The sequence below is a fragment of the Dipodomys ordii genome, unplaced genomic scaffold, assembly GCF_000151885.1.
Source record: "Dipodomys ordii isolate 6190 unplaced genomic scaffold, Dord_2.0 Scaffold11, whole genome shotgun sequence".
NCBI lineage: Eukaryota > Metazoa > Chordata > Mammalia > Rodentia > Heteromyidae > Dipodomys > Dipodomys ordii.
The window spans coordinates 598,724-606,760 of NW_012267227.1; the positions used below are offsets into that span (position 1 = coordinate 598,724).

General features: G+C 39.4%; 1 protein-coding gene across 1 annotated transcript in view; it reads right to left on the reverse strand.

The window, feature by feature from the left end:
- Iqch (IQ motif containing H) overlaps positions 1 to 8,037 on the reverse strand; it is a 226,063-nt gene that overhangs the window by 209,258 nt on the left and 8,768 nt on the right. The window lies entirely within an intron of this gene.

Below are 8,037 nucleotides of genomic sequence, written 5' to 3' on the forward strand. Positions count from 1 at the left end.
ACAGAAAAAAGCTGGAAAGTATGCTGTGGCTCAAGTAGTAGAATACTAGCTTTGAAAAGAAGCTCAGGGACAGTGCCCAGGCCCTGAGTTCAAGCCCCAGGACTGGAAAAAAAAAAAAAGAATCAATGAAACAAAAGCTGTTTTTGTTTTTTAAAAAAATTAACAAGATTGACAGACCATTTGTGAAATTAATTTAAAAAAAAAGAGAGGGATTAAAATCTATAAGATCAGAGAGGCCACAAGAAACATTACATTAAAACAACTAAGAAATCCAAATGAGTATAAAGGACTATTTTCAAAATCTATACTTACAAAAGAAGGAAAAACTATCAGAAATGGACAAATTTTTAGAAATGTAAAAACTTCCTAAACTGAACCAAGAAACTAGCTAAACAAGCCAATAACATACAACCAGGTAAAAGAAATAATCAAAAAGTCTTCTAGGGGCTGGGAAGATGGCTCAGTGGTAGAGCGCTTGCCTTGCACGTCTGAGGCCCTGGGTTCGATTCCTCAGCACCACATAAGCAAAAAGAAAAAAAGCCGGAAGTGGCACTGTGGCTCAAGTGGTAGAGCTCTAGCCTTGAGCTGAAGAGCTGAGGGACAGCGCCCAGGCCCAGAGTTCAGGCCCCACAACCGGACCCAAAAAAAAAAGTCTTCTAACAAGGAAAAGCCTAGGCCTGGATGGATTCACTGCTGAATTCTATAAGACTTTTAAAGATGAACTAATACCAATACTCCCTAAGCTGTTCTGTGAAATAGAAACACAGGGAGCAATTCCAAACTCATTCTATGAAGCCAATAAAACAGTTATCCCAAAATCAGGTAAGGATCCAACAAAAAGAACTACAGACCAATTTCTCTGATAACCATAGATGCAAAGATCCTCAATAAAATATTAGCCAACAGAATTCAGAAACAAAAAAAAATCACAAAATATGACCAAGTAGGCTTCAACCCATACATGCAAGGCTGGTTCAATATTGGCAAATCAATAAATGTAATTCAACAGAGCCAAGGACAAGTACCATATGATCATCTCAAAAGACACAGAAAAAGCCTTCAACAAAATACAATGTCCATTCATGTTAAAAGCTTTGTAGAACCTAGGAATAGAAGGAATAGTCCTTAAAATAATAAAGACTACATATGAAGGACCAACAGCCAATATCACACTAAAACTATTCCCCTAAAATCAGGAACAAGGCAAGGATGCCCACTCTCTCCACTCCTCTTTAGTATAGTTCTGGAATTCTCTGCCAGAGCAATAAGTCAGGAAAAGGACATTATAGGGAATAACATAGGGAAATAAGAAATTAAATTATCCCTATTTGCAGATGACTTGATGGTATACCTAAAGGACCCCCCAAAAAAACCCTCCACCCCCAAATTCCTAGAACTGATCAACCATTTGGCAAAGTAGCAGTATACAAAGTTAACCCACATAAGTACTCTTTCTATATGCCAACAGTGTGCCAGCAGAAAAGGAAAACATGAAAGCAACCCCATTTGCAATAGCCTCAAAAAAAAAAGTCTAGGAATTAACCTAACCAAAGAAGTAAAAGATCTCTATAGTGAAAACTATAAAAATCTAAAGAAATCAAAGAGGACACCAGGAAATGTAAAGAGCTTCCATGTTCATATATAGGTAGAAACAATATTGTGAAAATTACTATACTACCAAAACTGATATACAAATTCAATGCAATCCCCATCAAAATCCCAATGATGTTCTTTAATGAGAGAAAACAATCCAAAAATTCATATGGAACAACAAAAGACCTAGAATAGCCAAACCAATTCTAGCCACAAAAACAAGCAATATGGGTGGCATCACAATACCAGATTTCAAACTCTACTCCATAGCCACAGTAACAGCAACAACAACAACAAAAAGCTTGGTATTAACACAAAAAAAAGACCTGAAGATCAAAGGAACAGATTAGAAGACCCAGAAATAAAACCCTAGAGTTACAGTCATGTGATATTTGACAAAGGAGCCAAAAACATACAGTGGAAAAAACAGCCTCTTCACCAATTAGTGTTGGGAAAGCTGGGAAGCCATATGTAGATAACTAAAAATGGATCCCTGCTTGTTACCATGCACTAACATCAATTCAAAGTGGATCAAAGACCTCAATGTCAGACCCAAAACCCTGAAACTACTGCAAAGCAGAGTAGGAGAGATATTAGAACTTATAGGTATAGGCAGGAACTTCCTGAATGGAGTCCCAGGGGCCCAACAGATAAGAGAGAGAGCTGACTAGCAGGACTACATTCACATAAAAAGTTTCTGCACAGCTAAGGACACAGTTAGAACACAAACTAGAAAGGCAGCCAACCAATTGGGAAAAGATCTTTACCAGCAATACAAAGGCCTAATATCCAATATATACAAAGAGCTCAAGAAACTAACCCCTTCCAAATTTAATACACCAATTACTAAATGGGCAAGGGAGATAAGAAGAGACTTCTCAGAAGAGGCAAGAATGCAAAGAAACACATGAGGAAATTCTCATCATCCCTAGCCATAAAGGAACTGCAAATCAAAACAACCATGAGATTCCATCTCACCCCAGTTAGATTGACCAACATTCTGAATTTGAACAACAAATTCTGGTAGGGGTGTGGGGGAAAAGGAACTCTACTTCACTGCGGGTGGGAATGTAAGCTAGTACAACCACTCTAGAAAGCAGTCTGGAGGCTCCCCCAAAAACTAAACACTGATGTTCCCTATGGCTCAGCCACACCACTCCCAGGCATCTACCCTGAGCATTATGAGCCAGGATAAGATAAGGACACCTGTACAACCATGTTCATTGCTGCACTATTTACAATAGCCAAGATATGGAAACAGCCCAGATACCCCACAATAGATGAGTGGATCCCCTATATTCAGTGAAAATTTTACATAGTCATTAGAAAAGATAAAACGATGTTACTTGCAGAGAAATGGATGGAATTAGAACAAATCATGTTAAGTGAGGTAAGCCAAGATCAGAGAGACAAATAGTGCATGTTCTCTTTGATATGGGGAAGTTAGATCTAAAACGCACTGGGATATGACAGATTACACAGAATTCTAGATACTCACATACAGTGAGAACAAAAGAGGTTAGTCATAGGAAAGAATCACAAAAGTGCAATACCCAAACACATCTTCATATGTATATAAGATAATATACATACTGAGATGAACTGCAAAGAGATGGAAACAAAGGACTTTTTCTTAAATTGTTTTTTTCTTTTTCTGATGACTGAATTCTTTACCTTATATATGGTATATTCACATGCACTCTGTGGGAAGGCAGAGGGAAGGCACAGAATCAGGGGGGAAAGGGTGAAAAAGTATAGCAGTGGAGTGCACTGGACATTGATGAAGGTGAACTATGCAACTCATGGGTGGAGATGGTATGGATGGAATGGGAGAGAGTTGGGGGAACAGATGCCATTTTGTAAAAGGAAATGTATTTATTACTTGATATATGTAAATGTAACCCAGCTAAAGTTTATCACCTCTAAAACAACAATAAAGTACATTAGAAAAAAAATGCCACAAGCCATACCTTGAGCCTGAGTTTTGAATAATACAAGTGTTAAGTAAGCTCTAAAACAACAGATTCCTTCTTTAGGAAGTCCACAGTAGTGACAAGAGACTGTTTTGAGGGAATAATCCACCTGAAATCTAAAAGAGCCTGCAAAAGTAACTGGCAAAACAATTTGGAGTGGAGGCAAAAATGTTTGATCACTGGAGCAGGGCTAATGGCTTCTTCATGCTTTAGAGTCATTCTGGTATATAATTGTCCTTGGAAAAGCACAGAATGGCTGTCGTTGCTTTCAAGTGGCAGGCACTTTATAAATGTCACTCTTGCTCTTGTTTTTCAGATGAAAGTGTGCATATGAACAGGAGGAGTAAGGGAAGTGGGGTAATGAGATGTCTTAGAATCAAATTCAGACACAGATATTAAGCACAATGTGTTTTTTAAAAAAGAAATGTACTCATAACATGACTTACATAATTGTAACTCCTCTGTACATTACCTTTACAATAAAAAAAGCTAATAAAATAAAAATAATAGTATATCCATCTCCCATCAGCACTGGAGTGTTTCGCTTATTTGTAAAGAAAAAATATATTGTTCAATTTGAGTTTCTCTTTACTTTTTGTGTTTCAGTTGTATTTTATTAATTACTAATAATGTCACACACTTCTCATTTATTTTCTGGTTATTCCCACTTTTGTTTTTGTGAGTAGTCTGATGTCCTTTGACCTATATCACGTTCTTTTCATTTATTTGATTTTGGCAAGAGCGCTTTATATTTAAGAACACAGTATTAGGGCTGGGAAGGTGGCTCAGTGGTAGCGTGCTTGCCTTGCATGCATGAGGCCCTGGGTTCGATTCCTCAGTACCACATAAACAGAAAAAGCTGGAAGTGGCACTGTGGCTCAAGTGGTAGAGCGCTAGCCTTGAGCTGAAGAGCTGAGCGACAGCACCCAGCCCCACAGTTCATACCTTGGGACTGACAAAAAAAAAAAAAAAGAACACAATATTAGCCATTCTTGGGTTATATTGGCAAATGCCTTTTTAAAATCTCTTTTATGATTCTGCCTAAAAATTATTTTTTCCATATTTCAAACCCACAAAAAAAATCTGTAAAAAACCAACCCTGAACAGCCATGTGTTCATCATGTGACAGCAAATGTTGATATCTTCTGCCTGACTTTGTATGTATGCATGCATGCACACACACACACACACACACACACACACACACACACATGCATGCACAGAATATAGCTACATTCATTCTTACCAGACTCTATGTACTGTATTAGAACAACTCAGAATAAACTGGCTCCAGGTGCCTCAATAAATCAATGACAATGAACCTTCTCATCTATATTCAACATTGAACAGAAATCTCTTCCTTTCCTTCTACCAGCTCTTATTATTACTTGCTTCATTCTGGTTTCTTTCCACCACCACCACCACCACCCCCTTCAAATACCAACTCCAGAGTGTATAGTGAAGATTGTTCTGTGCAGCTCTGATGATGCTGGTACAGGGTCAACAAGCAGAGCATGGTGATTAAGAGCAGTGTGAGCAGATATCACAAGCAATAAAACCTGAGAGAGCTAGCAAAGGGAAGAGGAAGAGCCATGTGGTGCCACAGAAGAAGAATCATTGCCAAAGTGGGACTAATCTATTTGGAAAACAATATAGAAATACTTTGAGTTGCTTGGAGAAAATATGCTACTTTGGATAATATCCTTATCATTGTTTTCAGGATGACAGCCGGGAAAATCTTGCAATTGCTAGCAACAAGGATCACATTGTACATCTATTCGTTTCTGTTTCTACTAGACACACTACCAGATTTTTCTCTGAGTACTACTTGCTAAAAAAGAAACCTATGTTTGGTGAAAAGTGGACTTCCTGGTTTTTAGGCAGCTGTAGAGTAAGAAAGGACTTTATTACAGAAGTGGACTTGCTACTGATTGATCACCTGTGTGACCTACGATGGTCACACACCTGAGATACCTGTTTCTTCACAGGGGAAATATGGATCTTGAGTGTTGAAAGAGGAATATCTGGAGAATGTACATTCCATTCAGCTTACTATAGAAAATGGTCATCAAAATAAATCAAACAATTGGCTTTAAAGCAAATCCCAATACATTCAAAAGGGACTGGAAACAGATTTTTAAAAAATAACAAAAAAAAGGTGGGAGTATCGATCTCATACATTTAAAGGAAGTCCTTTGTGAACTGTCAAGTATTACAAAAGCAAAGATAATGATCATGTGCATCTGTTCTAGACTGTTTATAGGTTGACCAAGGATAATTGTCACTTGGAATAGACTTTTCTGATTTCCCTGGCGTCCATAGATAGAGGGTAGCTTTGAAGATTCGAGTGGTTGATTCTCAGGAGCAATAGAGATCAACAGTCCTTTGTGTGTGTGTGTGTGTGTGTGTGTGTGTGTGTGTGTGTGTCTGTGTCTGTGCCTGTGTCTGTGTCTGTGTGTGTCTTTATGTCTGTGTGTCTGTGTGCTTGTGTGTATATGTGACTGTGTGTATGAGCCTCTATGTGTCTGTGCCTGTGTATATGCCTGTGTGTATGTGTTTGTGTGTGTGCAGGTACTACAGCTTGAACTCAGGGCTTGGGCACTATCCATGAGCTTTTTTGCTCAAGGGCTGGTGCTCTACCATTTGAGCCACACCTTTACTTCTGACTTTTTGCAGTTAATTGGATAGCATCTCATAGACTTTTCTGCCAAGCTGGTTTCAAACAAAGCTCCTCAGATCTCAGTCTCCTACCTAGCTAAGATTGCAGGTGTGAGCCACTGGCACCTAGCTATCATCATTCTTTAAAGGACCTGCTACCCCAGGATGCTTGCTGTCAGAGTTTGAGCAGACATTGGTAGTTCCTGCCCACCTGCCTTCCAGTACCAGTCCTGGTTTAGTCCCAGTGCAAGAAGCTTACTCTCAGCATTTCTAGCAACAAAGAAGCAGAATTACAGACCAGGCTCTTGATCACCCAGAGGCAGATCCTCTGTGAGCAAGAGAGTATTGCTTACAAACAGCCATGATCATCCTATGGATTCCAAGCACAGATCATCCAAGGACCTCACTCAGAAGTCAAACCAAAGTTTGCAAACCATTACCCTAAATCCTTGGTCTCTCAATTAGGGTTCTCACATCCCAGATGATAATACAATGGCACTGGTTGTGTGAGGAAAGTGTATGAACTTCTATTTATATGAAATAAAAATCAGTAATAGGTAGGGTGTAACCCTACCTGTGACCCTAGCTACTCAGGAGACTGAGATCTAAGATCATGATTCAAAGTCAGCGTGGTTAGAAAAAATTTTCAGACTCTTGTCTCCAATTAAAAAGCAAAAACCTGGACGTGGAGGTGTGGGTCATGTGATAGAGCACCAGCTTTGAACAAAAAAGCTAAAGACCAGCATGCCATCACTCAGTTCATGCTCCAGAACCAGCATGAAAGGAAGAGAAAGAGAGAATGAAACAAAGAGAGAAGCGAGGGAGGAAGGAAGGAAGGAAGGAAGGAAGGAGAGATAGAGAAAAGACAAAAGAATTAGCACAAGTATTTAATATTTATGTAAGTGACAGCTTGCTTACAAGTAGATAGCACAGCTGGTCCTGAATTTGCCCCAAAAGACTATCATGAGTAGGTTTGGTTCTAGAGTCTCATGTGGCCTATTGGGAGATTATACACAAATCAGATTGCACAGGTCGGATTTCCTTGAAGACCTAGACTGGCTTTTCTCCAGCTTTTTCACCTTGACTGATACTAGTATATTTTGAATTACATGTCACTTTGGCATCACATCTCCACAGCTAGGAATGAGAGATGCTCTTGCTACCTTTTCCAGGTTTATGAGAGGCTTCTCGTCTTCCTAAGAGGAAGGCCAATGATTATACATTATATTCAAAATGAAAGATGAGGTCAAAAAGTCCACTTTGGGGTGTCCACTCCATACCATAGTCAATGTCTTCCTTTACCCTTCTAGACTAAGGAAGCAAGGTAACTCCTTGTCAGGTGAGAAGCACTATATGAGAAAAGATCTGTGCCCAAAACATTAAGTTTTGGTTTCTGTGGAAACAGTTGTTACCTGGTTAGCTCTTTTCAGCATTCATAATCTGCAAACCTGTAGGCCAGATTCTTTTTATCTGTCAAGATGTCAAGATGACAGGACAAGCAAGTTACCAGTGGTACATGCCTGAAAATCCTAGCTACTCAGGAGACTAAGTTCTGACTAAGATCCTGGTTTAAAACCAGCCCAGGAGGAAACGTCTTTGTGATACTTATCTCCAAGTAACCACCAAAAAGCCCAAACTGGAGATATTGCTTAAGTGTTAGAGTACTAGCATTGAGCAAGAAGAGCTAAGCAAGAGCCTGAGGCTCTGAGTTCAAGCTCTAGTACCAGTACATGAGAGAGAAAGGGAGGGGGAGGGAGAGAGAAAGAGAGAGAGAGAGAGAGAGGAGGAGGAGGGGGAGGAGGAGGAGGAGGAG